The 17,064-nt window shown below is 40.2% G+C and overlaps 1 long non-coding RNA gene across 1 annotated transcript; it reads left to right on the top strand.

The window, feature by feature from the left end:
* The first annotated feature begins 975 nt into the window (after positions 1 to 975).
* LOC139079801 (uncharacterized) lies at positions 976 to 2,724 on the top strand. Its single transcript, XR_011533743.1, has 3 exons — positions 976 to 1,057; positions 1,817 to 2,051; positions 2,494 to 2,724. It is a non-coding gene; the product is annotated as an uncharacterized lncRNA (long non-coding RNA).
* Positions 2,725 to 17,064: the final 14,340 nt, after the last annotated feature.

Raw genomic sequence — 17,064 nt, 5'->3', positions numbered from 1 at the left:
AACTCCTAGTTGTGTACCCAAGAGAAATGAAAACATTTGTCGACACAAAGACCTGTCTGTGCATGTTCACAGCAGCATTATTCATAATAGCCAAGAACTGGAAACAACGCAAATGTTCATCAACTGGCGAATGGATAAACAAATTGTAGTACCTGCATAAAATGGAATACTACTCAATAAGGAGAAGAAACAGCTACCGATACATGCAACAACATGGATGACTCTCATAAGCGTGGAGCTAGGTGAAAGAAGGCAGAATTAAAAGGCCACTTACCGCTGGCCCCATGGTGTAGTGGTTAAAGCTCCTCATGCTCCACCTCAGCCTGGGTTTGTGGGTTCAGAGCCCAGGCAAGGACCTACATCATTCATCAGCCATGCTGAAGTGGTGACCCACATACAAAATAGAGGAAGATTGGCACAGATGTTAGCTCAGGGACAATCTTCCTCAAGCAAAAATAGAGGCAGATTTGCAACAGATGTTAGCTCAGGGTGAATCTTCCTCACCAACAAAAAAGGCTGCTTACTATATTATTTCACTTATATGACAGTATGGAAAAGCAAAACTATGGGAACAGAAATCAGATTAGTGGTTCCCAAGGGTGGAGGCATAAGAGAGGACTGACTACAAAGGAGCAAGGTGGGGCAAAAGGAGGCCTTTGAGTCTGACGAGAATGTTCTGCATCTTGTTTGTGGTGGTGATTTCATAGTTTGGCAAAACTCACTAAACTTTACACCTAAAAATGATGAGTCTTAGTATATTTAAAATATACCCCAATGCACCTGCCTTTAAAAAATAAAAAACAGTAGACGAGTGGCAGGAAGGCCAGCTAGGAGAACGCTGCTGAGGGGGAAGAACAGAGAAGAAAGGAAAAGGATCTGATGACGGGAAGCCTGCTTAAGAAAAAGGAACATGATAGAGACAAGCTTCCTGGAAGCCAAAGAGTTTAGAACTATAAATAGAGAAGACGGAATGATAAAATACATAACTAGTTGTGACAACGGAACGCCAAGTAGCTTCTTTGTAGAGGCAAACACCGGGATAAGGAGAAAGGTTCTGGTAAGTCTGTCGTGAATAAGGAAGAAAGGCATGCATACAGTCGCTCATTCATTCATTTACTCATTCATGTGTTCATTCATTCTGTGTTTCTTTTGTACTCACCATGGGCAGTGGTCAGGGCAAACGAGAAAGTTGAGAGCTGAACTCACCCTCTCAGAGCAGAGTGTCTGGGTGCAAAGCCCAACTTCAGACTGGGTCCTCATGATTATCCAATAGTTGTTCCCTCCCAATTTTGTTTCAAAAGGTTCACCAGAGGTCCCTTCATCCCTAGGCAGTGAGGCTCATCCTGAACCCAGGATGAATCCCGATTGGCCTGAATCAGCCGTGGAAATCCTAATCCCCTTCATCAGTGATCAGCTAGACACGGGAACATGTCTTAATTCCCCACCATGAGACAGAAAGGGAAGTATACTGGAAGCTTCACATTTTGAATCAAAAGACAGCTTCTTGAGGAGAATGTCTTTTGTGACAGCCCCTTCCTTCCTGCTTGGGTAGCTGGAATAAGATTGTGTCATCTGGAGCCACATCAGCCATCTTATGACCATACGGTGGCAAGTCTGAAGACAAAAAGCCAAGTAGCCAAACATCGCGGAGGGGGGAGAATAGAAAGAGCCTGGGTCCTTGAGGACACAAACCGTCTGCTATACCAAAGGGGAAACCATCTACCTCCAAACAAACATCATGGAAGATAATAAAATGGCTGTATTGCTTGAGCCCCCATTAATTTCTTTCTGCTCCTTTTCATCATAACTGATACAGGTAGCATGACTCTGGCAAAAGAGGATTCCAGTATGAGGTCTCAATGAGAACCTAGCAACAATCTACATGGTTGTGCAAGCAGCCCTCACCCTAAGCCTCATCAAAGAGTTGGAGAGAGGACAGGAACTCGCAAGAATGTGGAGGAAGGAAAGACCCTGCTGGGTTCCAGAGAAGGATTCCATCCTTGAGATGGGAACCAGTGGGAAAATGGAAGGTATCAGAGACGAGATAAAAGGTCAGTTCTAGTCTCTGGGGCAAATGGGTGCCAATGAAAACCAGACATTAGAGAGAGGAAGGACCCATTGGGTAACGAGGGAGGGGAAGAAAGTCCCAAAATATTTTTTGCACCCATGGACAATGAATTCAAAGTATCTAAAAATGAACCCAAAGTATACCAACCAGTTCATCTTGTGGTCACCAAGTCTTTGGAAGGGAGATATGTGATTTACAGTCACTCATATCACTTCTTATCCCATTAAAGCGCAGGCAGAGAGTCCTGAGATGGAGAGATAGGGCATTACGACTTCCCATCTGTGCAAAGACAATGAGTGAAGGCCCTTTGAGAATAGCCACAGGGGTCAGGCAGTTGAAAGTCTGAGAGCTTCACTGGCTTTGGGGGTTTTGATGCAGAGATGAAGTTTCCTTTATGTGATCCTTCTTCTTCTCCTGCTCCCCAGGAAACACAACATTTTCCCAACACAGCTCTGCAAGTAATTCCCCAGAAAAACAGGACTGGAAGGACGGTAGGAAGACGGTAGAAGATTCGAAGTTTTGGTTTTGTGAAACAGCGGAACCTTTTAAGGAACAAATGCGTCATCTTGAGACTGCATTTTCAGTATCTTGATCTACATACTTTTCATATTCTGGGTTTTTTAAAAAAAAATTAATAAAAAATATGGTATACTGTCCTTTTTCTATTTCCCGGCTTATGGTTTGATAATAGAAATAGGGGTCCAATCTTGCCTCAGTCCAGCTCTCCACCCATCTCAGCTCAACTTTGTCCTATTACACAACTTTCTTTTTTATCACTGCTCCATCTCTGCCAGGCCTGACCCGAAACTGATGATCCCAAGCTTTCTTAATCCAAATCAAGGCAGAGAAGTAGAAAATATGATCTTCGTGGAAAAACACTGGCATCAATCAACGTCACAACACTTGCGTCCTGGCCCTTGGTCTGGACTTTACTAGATGTGTGATCCCGGACAAGTAGGTTAACCCCCTGCATCATGCATCACAGGCCTCTCACGTCTAAAAGGAAGAGAGTCATTCTTTCCAAGCCTCCTTTACAGAGTTATTGTGGGGATGAATCAACACTGAATTGCCTTAATTTTTAAGTCAAGAGGGGCAAAAGTGAAGTGAGACCATGTGCTTGAAGCACTTCTGTGTTACAGAATTGTAAATAGTAATAATTATCATTATGTAGCAAAGTACAGAAATACACAATAAAAAAATTTCAATAAATTGATTCCGTTATTCAAACAAAAGTTTTCTTCTAAAGCCCACAAATTGATCTTTTCTAGTTTCCGTATTTATACCCAACAAATAGCCAAATCAAAATGAAAATGTGAAAGAATCTCAGCGTTTTGCTTACTTTACAGCTTACTACATTACTTCTGACGTGTTATTGGTGCGTCACAGAAGATGTTGAAATAAGCATCCAGTGCCTCTCTACTTTGTGACAAGACTCACTTGCAATGTGAAAATTGAATCCACACTCAATATCCAGCATTGTAAGGATTCTTTGCAAGAATCGTGTTTTTCAATAACTAGATGTATTTGTTTTTAGTGTCTTTAAATGAACATTTTTATTGACGCATAACACGCATTCAGATTATAACTGTGAAGCTTGATGCCTTTTCACAAAATGAACAAACCCATGTAACTGCCGTACATCAGGAAATGAAACATTATCAGCACCCCAAAACTCCCCTTATGTTCCTCCTAACCACCTCCTTCTACTCTTCAAAGATAACAACTCCCTGACTACCCTGTCAATTAAGTTTGCCCTTTGGGGAACTTTATATAAACGGAATCATACATTTTGTGGTTTTTATTGTCTGTGCATCTTTCTTTCAATATTTGGTTTGAGGAATTCATCCGTGTTGTGTGTAGCAATAATTCACATATTCATTTTCATTGCTATGTGGCATCCCCTTGGATGAATGCACAACATATTCATTCTGCTGTTGATAACATTCAAGGCTATTAGGAATAGGGCTGCTATTAATATTCTCACACAGAGCATTTACTGCATGTATCTGCAATTCAGTTATGTATGAACTAAGAGTGCAATTTCTAGTCACAGAGTAGGAGTACGTTTAACTTTAGTAATTACCCCCAAACATTTTTCCGAAGTGATAGCACTAATTTACACTCCCACTAGCAGTGTGGGAAAGTGAGTCCCAATAACTCCTCCTCCTCAATAGCACTTAGTGTTGTTAGTTTTGTTTGCTTAGTTACGGTCGCCCTGGTGGATGAGTAGTGCTATTCTGGTGCTATTTTAATTTGTATTTGCATCTCTCCATATGCTTATTGGTCAATTAGAGAGCTTTTTTGAAATGTTTGTTCAAATCTTTTGCGCATTTTTCTATTGGGTTGCCTGCCTTTTTTTATTGATTTGTCAAGGGTCCCTTGTCAAATACATGTATTATGAATACCTTCTGCTCCTGTGCAGCATGCCCTTTCACGTGCTTAGTGATGTCACGGGATGAGCAGAAGTTCTTAATTTTAACGTCATCCAGTTCATCAATAGTTTTCTTAATGGTCAATACTTTTTGTGTCTTAGTTAAGAAATCTTTGCCTAGTTCATAAAGGTAATAAAGATAGCATCTTACATTATCCTTCAGAAGCTTTAGAATTTGACCTTTCACATTTAGATCCAGAATCTACCTACAGTTAATTTTGTGTGTATGGGGTGAAGTATGGATTGAAACGCGTTTTCTTCAATGTGGACGTCCTTATGGATGTTTTAAAGACAGGCCTTTTTCCACTGGATGTGTCTGCTTCCGTTTGTTTATTTTTTTCTTTCTTTCTTTTTTTTTTTTGCTGTTCATCTATTTTCCTAAGGGTTGTACTAATTTAGACTGCATACCTTTGCAGTGATACCATATCATTTCAATAATGCAGCTTTATAATAAACCTTGAAATCTGGTCATATAAATCCCCCAGCTTTGTTCTTCTTGAAGATAGACTCAGCTGTTCTTAACCTTTTTCATTTCTACATGCATCTTAATATCAGCTTATCAATTTCCACACACATAAATACAAAATTGTGATTTTCTTTTAATGATATTGACTTGAAAGTTAAATTTGGGGAAAACTGCCATTTTTGTAATATTGACTCTTCTAATCCATGAAAACTATCAATTTTTCTGTTTATTTTCATTTATTTATCTCCATTTTAATTTTTCATAAAAACATTTTATAGTTTATAGTCTTTTCTCCCTGCTTTAGTTTGGATATTTTCTACTGAGATAAATTCCTGATAACTAATCTGCTCTTCAGCTGTGTAATCTGCTGATAATTACATCTATTGCATAATTAATTTCAGATTTTGTATATTTTAATTTCCTGATGTTCTATTTAATTCCATTCCCATTGAATTTATACATTCCGGTTTTATTGTAAAGTTCTTCGTTTTGTCATCTATTTTGTTTAACATATTAATCAGTTTTCTTTTTAAATATTCTTCTGAAAGTTCAATATTTTCTTGGATTTTGTTTCTGCTTGTGTTTTAATATTTTTCTCTCACTGGGTCCTGTTTCTTGGTATGCCTGGTAATTTTTATTGAATCCTAAACATGGTTTATGGGGAAAAAAATGTAAAATTTCTGAATAATCCTATCCAACTTCCAAAAGAATGTTCTTTGGCTCCTTGAAGATGCTTAATATAGGATAAATTGCTTAATCCAGTCAGGGGTTGAGCTGGTTTGAAATTGGATTTTAGTATTCACAAGGCTTTATCTAATTTCTGGCTTGCCCAGATTCCTAAAATATAGTACTTCAGGGGTCCCAGCTGGATTGCTAATGAGGCCTCCCTCATTTGGCAGGTCCTGAACTACAATTTTTTTTTCACTCCAATATCACGAGACATCCAATAGTTCTGCTTGGAGTTTTTTGGTCTCTTAGCAACTGATTCCTATCCAGCTTCTCTACCTCTCCCCAGAACAATTTAAGAATTAGCAAAATCCTTTAAGAGAAAAGCAGCTCAGAATGTGTCTCACTTCTCAGAACTTACCTTTCTTCCAGAATTGTGGCCCCTCACATCTTGATTGCGTTAGTAGGTCTAAACACCAATTTTTATCTCCCCAGGCCCATGAGAACAGCAAAAGCTCTGCTCAGATCCTCTTCCACTTTGCCACTGAGTTACTCTGGCCTTGTGTTCTCAGACTCTTTGCCCAGGATATGAATATGCAAGCACCTTAGGGGAAAATCAGCATAAAATGTCAGGTTCTCTTCAGTGAGAGACCTTTCTCTTCAAGACTTTAGACCCTTACTCTTGTCAATTTTAAGAACTCTTTACTCAGACTCTGTGCGTGTGTGTGTGTGTGTGTGTGTATGCATGTGCATGTGCATGTGCACGTGCGTGGGCATGCTCTATCTCGCTTTTCTTTATTCTTGACAGTAGGATTGGTTTATCCCAAGCTAGTCCTTCAGAGCCATAAGCTGACACATTGTGCTAAAAATTAAAAAAACAAAGAATAATGATTAGTAGTAACTTTTCCATTAAGTATCTTTTTTACCTCCTTTAAGATAGCCTGAAAGAAGGAATTTGAAGAAATGTCTTGAAATTACCAAATTTCTCAATAGAATTCCATGACACTGATAAAACACTGACACATGTCAGGCATAAAATGTGTTCTGTTTTAAAGTCCTTCCACATATTAAACTATGAATTCTTAAATTACTGTAAATGTGGTAGTCATTAGTGCTGGTTTCCAAATATTCTAATTCTTCGCCCTTCTGCGCCCTTCCCCCTTCTGGAGCATTGCTTGTCCTGGCTCCCTCGTGGTGGGGTATGACTAGCTTTGACCTACGTGTTGTGAGAGTAAGCAAAGTGTGTCACTTCCTCGCTGGAGCATTTCCTCGTCCCACTGAGACCCTTCAGAGCTCTCTTTTTTTCCTGCCACAGTGACCATAAGTGTTCCAGATAGTGTTGGGTCCCAGAGCAAAAATGATGACAACATAAAACAGAGGCCCTACTCAAGCCTCAGGGGCTGAATAGCATGGGCGACAAGTTAATCTTGATTCAAACCACTGAGATTATGAGACTGTTTGTCATTGCAACATAACTCAGCCTATGCTGTTCTATACGTTAAAGAAGGTAAGAAATAACTACAGTCCCATTTCTCTGATAAAATTAAGCAAGACTCAAATTCTTCCCCGGAAAGCTTCTTAGGAACATGAAGAATGTCCTATTTATTTCTGCTGGCCTTTTACCCAGTATGGTTTAACTAAACTATTCAGTACAGAAGAACTTTTGAAACAACTGGATGAATGATCAAATTAATCCTTTTGTATGAATTGTATATGTAAGAAGACAAAAAGGTAGGATATTATCATCTCATGGATTTGGAATAAGATAAATATGGATTCAAATTTTGGTTCTATCACTATCTGTATGATCTTGATCAAGTATCTGAATTTCTCTAAGTCTCTGCTTCCTGAACAGTAAAATGAGAAAAGTAATACCAACCTCTAGAGGTTGTTATGAGAATTAAATGAGATAACATGTTATCTCATTAGCATGGTTTCTGGCACATACTAATACTCAAAAATGGCAGCTATCGGGGCTGGCCCCGTGGCCGAGCGGTTAGGTTCGCGCGCTCCGCTGAAGGCGGCCCAGTGTTTCGTTGGTTCGGATCCTGGGCGCGGACATGGCACTGCAGACCACGCTGAGGCAGCGTCCCACATGCCACAACTAAAAGGACCCACAACAAAGAATATACAACTATGTACCAGGGGGCTTTGGGGAGAAAAAGGAACAAAATAAAATCTTTAAAAAAAAAAATGGCAGCTATCATTATTACTATCCCTCAAAAACTAGTGGGAAGAAAGAAAAATGTAGGAATCAATGTAGGTGGGGGATGTCAATATTTCAGAAGTCATTCACGTATTCCTTCCGGTTTTACATCAAAGTCAAAATAAGTGAATCTGGAGAACAAAGCAAATCTAGTTTCCAGAAAAATGAGCCAAAAGCTAAAGTAATTGAATCCATTAATCCATTCAAGGAAATATGAACTTAAAAGATTAGATGTTAATATGTGTATGTGTATGTTTATATTAGATATATATGAGACATATTTGAAATTTGAGATTTGTTATGCCTGCACAGATGGACAAATAGATAGACCAAAAAATAGTAGCTAGATATTAAATATAAAAGTCATACAGAAGATACTGGTAAAGCTCTCTTGAATACGGTCACCATGGTGCAAATGAGAAGGGCTTCTAGAAAGTCAATGACTGTTACTTGGACATGGAGCCACTAAAAGGAAGAGATTCACAGCCTAGAAAAAGTAACATCATTTATTCATGCCAGTGATAGCATGAAAATTTTGAAGATTCATATTAAAGACAACGTGATATAAGCAAATACTTCTGGCCAGTAATATTAATAAGAGACTTTTAGAAAAGCAACTTTTTGGCTCCAAAGAAGCGGGTGATAAAATTCTAACGCAATCTTTATATCTGACGGCTTGAATAGGCTGGACATCCAAGATGGCGCACTCAAAAGTTTGACAGCTGATTCTGGCTATCATCTGGGAGCAGAGCTGGGGCTGTTGAGTGGGTCTACACGTGGTCTCAGCATGGCGGCCAGGTTCTAGAGGCCAAAGCAGAGGGTGCCAGTCCTCTTAAAAGCAAGGTCCAGAGCTAGGATAGCATCACTTCCACCAAACTGTGTTGGTCAAAGTAGCCACAGGCCACCTTGTATTCAAGTGGAGAAGAAATAAACCCGTCCCTAGATGGGGGAGGTGCAAAGAATTTGCATCTATCTTTATTTTATCACAATCCAGTCTGTAAGACGCATTATACAAATATCTTTTTAACAAGTGAATGATTAAGTACATGGCTGCCTTAAGCTGTTCCTGATATGCATATTTTCTCTTCCTTTACCTCTGAATATATTGATTTCTCACATATTCCAAAATGTTAAATTCCTCCCTTCCATCTTCCTTTTGTATCTTCCTTCTTGTCCTTCTTTCTTATAAATTTCTCTCTAAATCATTCTCTCTTCATCCCCCACCCTCCCACACACACATACACACACTTCTCTCATGATAAAAGACTACAGTAGTAATCAAAGAGAGGAGAGGGAGGCTGGGTCCCATGCAGTTGGCATGGATGCTTCTGGAAGTCATGTGTTTGCAAGTTGGCAATGCCTCCTTTGAAGCTTGGAAGAGAAAAGAAAGAAAACAGCAGACGCACATTTTTCTTCATTGTACAAATTTGTGGTTTCAAGTCTACACTTTGCAAAATATGATATTCCTTTTTCAAATTAAAAAAAAGAAACTGAAAAGATCTGTAAATCACAAAGGCATCATTGAGTAACATCTTGATGATTTAAGTGTAAATGGATAAGAAACATATGGACTCCATTCCACACAAAGCACACACATTGGAAATGAGTGGGGGAAGCATCTGGCAAAATGTGTTTCTGGTTTGGTAGAATTCGGACCTCTTGGGAGGTGTGGTTCAGGACATTGGCAACCCGAATGCCAAGTGTGGGCCGAGTTCATTTCATCCTGCTGCCAAGGCAGAGCTGGGGTTTCATTCACGTTCAGATGCACCTCACTTAGATATTTTTTTCTTCTTCTTCACATTATGGACTTGGCAAAATTTGAAAATTCCTTCCACTTTGGGTTCATATGATCTCTATGTCCTGGCACGAGGAAAGTAATCTAATACAAAATGACATAAAGTTTGGGAAAACCAACGATTTGATCTCATATTCACTTAATATGGAAAGGTTGAATAACATTCAATTACAATTCACTCCAATTTTCATCTTCTCAATGAAACGCAAGGGGCTGCCGGAGAGAGGTAAGCTGGAAAGATTTCAGCATCTGGGGAGGGGTGAGCATGGGGAGAGGTTCTCCTGAGGGTGTGAGCAGCCCTGCAAAGATTTAGGGATGTAGAACATTTCACATTGACATGATTATCTGCCTCTCTTCCCTTTTGGTGATAAGTTAATTCACAAGACATGTTCTTTTCAAAAAAAAATAGACACCAACCATTTGAGAATGGAAGATCACTGTCTAATTCTAATCACAAGAATTAAAGGTGGGGAGAGGAGAGGAAAGGCTGGTAGAAAGATAATCAGAGATGCTAAGCTACACGTATGGCCGTCAAATTCCATCACCATGTGAGATGTATTTCTGCCTGATAATCCACCCAAGCCCCCACAGTGATCTGTAATGGAACAAGTACCATCCTGGTTGACTTGTACTCTTGTAAATATTTTGTGCTGTCCACTCCCTGCCACTACCCCAACTCTGGCCATTCTCACATCTCACTAGGATACTTCAACTACCTAGGCCCTGACTCCCACCTCCAATTCACCTACACACAACAACCAGAGCTCTCTTCTCAAAAGATGGGTCTGATCGTGCCACTCTCCAGCTCAACACCTTTCAATGGCTCCCCAGTGCTCTTAAACTAAGTGTGGCTCTTAGAATAAGTATGACTTCTACAACATCTCAAAGGATGGTCAGCACCCAAGCTCACCCCTCTGGCCTCACCTATCCATGACCATGAGCCTCACATTCTATTTTCCAGCCATAATGAATTTATTTCAGTTTCTCAACCTCCCCAAGCTCATTTTTTACTCTAAGCTTTCTCCCTGCCTGAGATGTTCTTCCTTCTACATTCCTCGCTCCCCCTGGGTCACACCTATTTTCCTCCAAGTCTAGAGGAAATTTTCCCAGACCCCCCAGCCATCAATCAAGGCCCCTCAAGGCATTCTCTCAAATCCCTCTCCAGACCTCCGGATGTCATAACGGCTCCCTTGGCTTGGTCTAGATTGGTCTAGATTGGTGGGTCGACTGTAAACTCTATAACAGCAAAGACCACTGCCATCCCGTGCACTCTCATATCTCCAGCACATAGCACAATGCCTGGAACTTACTAGGTGCTCAGAAATATTTGGAGACCATGTCTGAATTTCAAGTCCACGCACTCCAGTGTGTAAATGTGTTAGTTAATTTTATGTGTCTACTTGGCTAAGCTGTGGTGCACAGTTGTTTGGTCAAACACCAGGCTAGATGTTGCTGCAAAGGTATTTTTTAGATGTGATTAACATTTAAAACAGTAGACTTTGAGTAAAGCAGATTATCCTCCATAATGTGGGTGAGCCCCATCCAATCAGTTGAAGGTCTTAAGAGCAAAGCCTGAGGTTCCTCAAAGAGGAAGGAATTCTCCTCAAGACTGCAACATAGAAACCCTGCCTGAGTTTCCAGTCTGCTGCCCTGTGGAATTCAGACTCAAAACTGCAACCTCAACTCTCACCTGAATTTCCAGCCTGCTGGCTTGCCCTACAGATTTCAGACATGCCCCAGGCCCACAATCACATGAACCAATTCTTTAAAATAAGTCTCTCTCTCTTCCCTAATGGTTCTATTTCTCTGAAGAACCCTAACTAATATGGTAAGAAAATTAGATCTTCAATTTCTATTTTGGCTCTATTTTTTCAGTGGCACAGACACCTTCTCTCCTCCAATTCAGTAGTGCCCTCTTGCCCAGAGTCAAAGCTCAGGGCTGTGCTGGTCAAAGGCACAGGGTGGGAAAGTGGGACCTGGGTCTTTGGTAATCTAGCTCCACACCTGAATCTGCTGAGGGAGCCAACACTTCACTTGGCCCTACATCTTTGTCACACAGATGAATGGTCCCTTCGGGCATGGCTTCCTCTCCCTCAACTGTCTTGATGCCCCTCTGGAGCCCACAGACATCATTGTGCTGAATCTAGAACTCAAGAACTAGAAGACAACTGGAGGGAGACATATCTGCCTGGGTAACCCAGACATCTTTTCGGCTTGGAGTCTTCCTTCCTTCCCAGTATGCTATTTAGAGATGAAGGCTCTACACAAGGCCTAAGCCCAGGAAGGCCCGACAGTTCTTTCTCAGGGACACGTCGATACCTAAGCTTCTGCATCATGGAGTGTTGAATGGTGGCCCCTAAAAAGATACATCTGCGAGCTAAACCCTAGAACCTGTGAATGTAAACTTATTTGGAAAAAAGATCTTTGCGGATATAATTAAATGAAGGATTTCCAGACAAAGTGAGCCCTAAATCCAATGACAAGTGTCCTTATAAGAGATAGAAGAGGAGAAGGCACCGTCAAGGAGAAAGCCATGTAAAGATGGAGGCACATATTGGAGCGCTGCAGCCATGATCCAAGGGACACCTGGAGCTACCAGAAGCTGCAAGAGGCAAGGAAGTAGTCTCCCCTAGAATCTTCAGAGATGTTGGCCCTGTCAAGACCTTGATTTTGGACTTACACCCTCCAGAACTATGAAAAGAATAAATTTCTGTTGCTTTAAGCCACTTGGTTTGTGGTTATTTGTTACAGCAGCTACAGGAAACTAATACACCCTCTGATGGCCTTCTTTTGGGGGGGAGATCCTTTTGTAGTCAAGATGTAGGGGGAGTAGGCTGTTATTACTCATCATGAAATTCTTCTGATCTAACGTATATGCCAGGAATCTTTTCCATTCCCCTCTGGGACTAAGCTCCTGGAACTCAACGTCAGTCAGTAGGAAACTAGCTGACTAAGCGGGAGGGGGCTGGGTGAGGAGGATAAAAAATATTACACCAGGGAAATCACGTTCAAGTGATCTCTTCTGAGAACTTAAGGAACATAAATTGTTTTTTCTGAAATTGTCCTGAATTCTCACTTAGAAGGTAAGCACAGAGGCCAATAGACACGTGGCTTAGGAATTCATTGTAAATGCTACTTTCGTAAAGATGGAAACCAATCCATCCCCTGTTCCTGCATTTGTTCTTCATAAGCATAGAACCTTCTTTGCTATATTTTCCTAATGTGTGAATTTGACTACCTGTGACCAAAAGTACTCTCATTAATCAGGAAATAATTTCTGGACTGATATTTCTTTTGCCCAGAGGTTGCTCCTGATCATTACTCATCATCTGTAATTGTCTGTATCTCTAGACCACTCTCTCAGTTCCATGGACTCCCATGGCTGCCTTACCAATAACAGAGAAACTGCCACACCTCGAAAATCACCAAGGCTCTAAATGATATGCTAACCCGAGGACTTGTCTTCAAAATAAACGATAAATTATGTATCACTGGCATTGCACAGTGATTTGAATACAAGCTTTCCCTTCATGCGGACCTGTGTCCAAATTTCAACTGTGTTTCAATAGATGTGTGTGACTTGTAGCTAATTATTTAAACTCTTGGAGCCTCAGTTTCTTTCTCTATGAGACAGAAATAAATTGAGCTTATAAGGGAGCTGTGAAGAGTAAAGAGTTATAATATGAAAAGGACTGAACGCTAATTGTGTCATCTTTTCTATTTACCATTTTTCATTCATTCTTAAATGAATCCTTAACCAACCATGATGGAATTTTATGCCATTAAAAATAAAGCTTCAGGGGCTGGCCTGGTGGCACAGCAGTTAAGTTCATGTACTCCACTTCAGCAGCCTGGGGTTCACCAGTTCGGATCTCAAGCGTGGACCTATGCACCACTTGTCAAGCCATGCTGCAGTGGGTATCCCACATATAAAGTAGAGGAAGATGGGCACAGATGTTAGCTCATGGCCAAGTTTCCTCAGCAAAAGGAAGAGGATTGGCAGTGGATATTAGCTCAGGGCTAATTTTCCTCGAAAAATAAAAATAAAAACTAAACCTTCATAAGAATGCTTAAAATGTGGAAAAGACCTGTGTCATATTACTAAGTGAAAAAGATCATTAAACAGTATTTAGAAATGATCCCAATTTAGATAAGAAAATATACAAGAACCTATACAATTCTTATGTGAAAATTTATAGAAAAATAGAAGGATACATACCAAAACTTTAATGGTGGTTATCCCTAATTTGTGGTATTTTATGAGTAATAAATATTTTATTTTCCCCCATATATATCAAATTTTCTATATAATACACTGATAATCAGAAAAAAATACTTAGTGTGATCTTAGGTAAGTGGCTTTGCCTTTTGGCTTATTGGCAAATTGGCGATAAGAAGAGCTTTTTAAGATCAAAGGAGAAAATACATACAAAAGTGTTACATATGCCATAGGAATCTTGATTTTTAGAAAGCAGTGTTTTCTTTGCTAATATATTATGACTGAGTTATGAGTAACTGGTGTTGGGCAGAAAGTAGAGTTTTAGCACAAAGTAAAAGCTCAGTTTCTTCACGAATATTCTTTGCTGTGTACTTGCAAGGAGATGCATGTGTGTGAGAGTAGTTACTAATGCAGACAGGGCTGATCTTGTGGTCATGAGACCTATGTGGTCTTACAGGTCCTCATGCTCAGAAGGACTTCACACTTGGTTTAATGTTCTGTTGTCGCCATCTTGAAATTCTTAATAAGTTTTGAACAAGGAACCCACACTTTCAACTTGCACTGGGCCTCGAAGATTATACAGCCTGTCCTGAATGTAGATGACTGCGTGCACGTGTGAGTGTGGGAGGCCTCGTGTATATTTCAAGACATTGAATAGTCTACAGTAAGAATGATAGATGGTAAATGAGAAGAAGGAAGTATGGATCTTTGGCTGAGCCTTGAAGAAGCTGCGCACAGAAGGAATCAGAGCCTATTGGAAATTAACCAAATGAGAATGACAGCTGATTGCCTTTTTGGAATATATAATCTGCTGACAAATAAAACCACTTAACCGACCTCTGATTAGGGGGCTGTCTCCTCTCAATTCATATTAAACATTTGAGTATTTGTTTACCCTTTAGATAAGATTCTAAGTAAAATGAAAGAGATGCCTGTAAAAAGAGAAAATGCTCATTCTAAAATAAGTCAGTTGGCTCTATCTATGAAGGAAAAATATTGGCTAAAAAGACATGAGAGTTATGCTGTCTATAGGATCCCTTTCTGCCGCAGAAATTCTTAACATGATTTATTTATCCAGAAATAAAGTTATCTCAGAGATTTGTATAAGACTCGGCTGTATGCCCTGGCTTTACCCATGCTGGCTCTGGAGGCTAAGGTGATGAGGCTGGATCATGGAGGATGGATGATAGTGATTGGCTGTGGCCCCTTCATCTCAGCCAACATGATTGGCTATTTTGAAATTGTATTTAGCATACTGCCTGAACCTTTGGGGTGACATCATCTTATGTTATTGGGAGGAAGTTGGTTTCTACCAGTTTCTGAATTAATCAGCTTCTCTCTGAGTGAAGTAACAGATTTCACACCAAGTAATTGAAGAGCTAAACATTTGAAATCAGAGTCACCACCCCAAGCATTATTCAAACCATCCCTTTTTTTGGCCAAAGAATCCCTTTGTCACACCTTCTTTTATAAGTATTACCAACATATTTTTTAATCATAGTGGTTAATTTTTAATTATAGAAAGATAATATGAAACATGAAAAACCACCTCTCACATTGCTTTTTGTCTTTTTCAAACTGCCCCAGCATTATAGAAGCAGTTTCAAATATCGTAAATTATGTGCTCTGTTATTTGAGCTTTACACCCAAGCTTTCTTTGAGAAATTGGGCCCCTCCAAAGTTCACCACTAAAATGGGAATTTATAAGACTAACAGGAAGATCTATTGGTTATTCTATTGGTCACTTTTGCCCTTTGCTCCCTACAGAAAAGGTATCTCTGTCAGACTCAGACAGAGTGACTTGCAGTGTTATGATTCTTATTCAAATTTCATAATTAAAAATGCTCATTTGTGCCCTGGCACAATGCGGAGGTAAAGTCTTTGCTCCCTTGTAGGTGAAGTATACCAAGCAATTATCCTCCATAATATGAAGAGTTCAGTAACTGCAATGCCAGAATTCTAAGAGCCTTAGGGTAGATCACTAATTTTCTACAGCTAATGACTACAGAATAAACACAGTGCGTTTATCTAGGATAGCGGTTTCTATACTATAAGGACAGTCATAATTTTCTTAAAACTAGATATGAGTGTGTTCTAAAAGGACCCTCTTTAAGCCCTCTGCACTTTGTTAATGTGGAGCCAGGAAGAAACTCATTGCTTTCTGAGCCTGCTTTGAAAACAGCAATTAGCACTCTGCCTGTTTTAATAAGAAAACAACTATAAGGTAATTCTCTTAATTCACTTTAAAAAAATCCTTATATCTATCCAAGAAGGGAAAGTCCCCTCCCTACTCCAGTATTCAAATTATTTCCTTGAAAGGTGATGATTAAAGATCAGAGAAATTGGTTTTTTTACCCACAGAGGGTCTTAACCCTCATGCCTATAAATGGGTCTATATTACAAACCATGAAGCCCAGAGATAACCAAAAGTGAGCAAAACCATCCTGTGGTTTAGGCTGGATGAACTCACCAAAACAGTGGCCTCTCCAAAATAATGTTGGATTTGTAAAACAAAGACCTGGGTTCCGTAGGCACCCAAAAAACCCCATCCAAAGGAAGAACTGAGCATCAGCTTTCTATCTTTTTCTCCGAGGCAGGTCGGTCCCGCTTCCCTGCCTAATCTCTGTTGCCTGTTTTTGCACAGTCATTAGGAGCTTTTAATAGAAATCGTTTTGTCTGTATGTCGTGGAAAACACCAGTTTAAACAGGATGTTGGAGATCACAACGAGTGACCCAGAACACGGGCCAGGGCGGACATGAAAGCACACGCATTTCATTCACAAAGGTTTTCTGGGACCGGCTGACCGGCTCTTTCTCAGCCTAAACAGAGTCACGCATAGGCTGGCCCCGATGCTCCCACGCTGCTTCCAGAGTGGAGGCGATGGCTTTGAAAGCTCTGCAGAACTACAGCCTCCGTGGATGGCAGCCATGAGCAGGACTGGGAGTAATTAGCAGTTGAAGAGCATGTTCCTTTGCGAAGCGAGCTTTCCTGCCAGCTACGACCCTTGAGGAGCATGAGGGAAGGAGCACAGGCTGTCCCACGCCTACTTGTTTTCTTTCCCTTCAGCAGGACAGTTTCAACTGACTTTGATTACCCTGGCGCCAAATAAATGAAAACATTTCGTAGACATATAATCATCCATCACTGTGAAGAAAGGAAAAATGTTTCATGTTCAGTATGTTTATAAATATGCTTAATGAAAAAAGGATAGT

Source organism: Equus przewalskii, chromosome 27 (assembly GCF_037783145.1).
Source record: "Equus przewalskii isolate Varuska chromosome 27, EquPr2, whole genome shotgun sequence".
In the NCBI taxonomy this organism is placed as follows: Eukaryota; Metazoa; Chordata; class Mammalia; order Perissodactyla; family Equidae; genus Equus; species Equus przewalskii.
The sequence above is the reverse complement of the archived record's forward strand: the minus strand, read 5'-3'. Positions and strand labels throughout refer to the sequence as shown.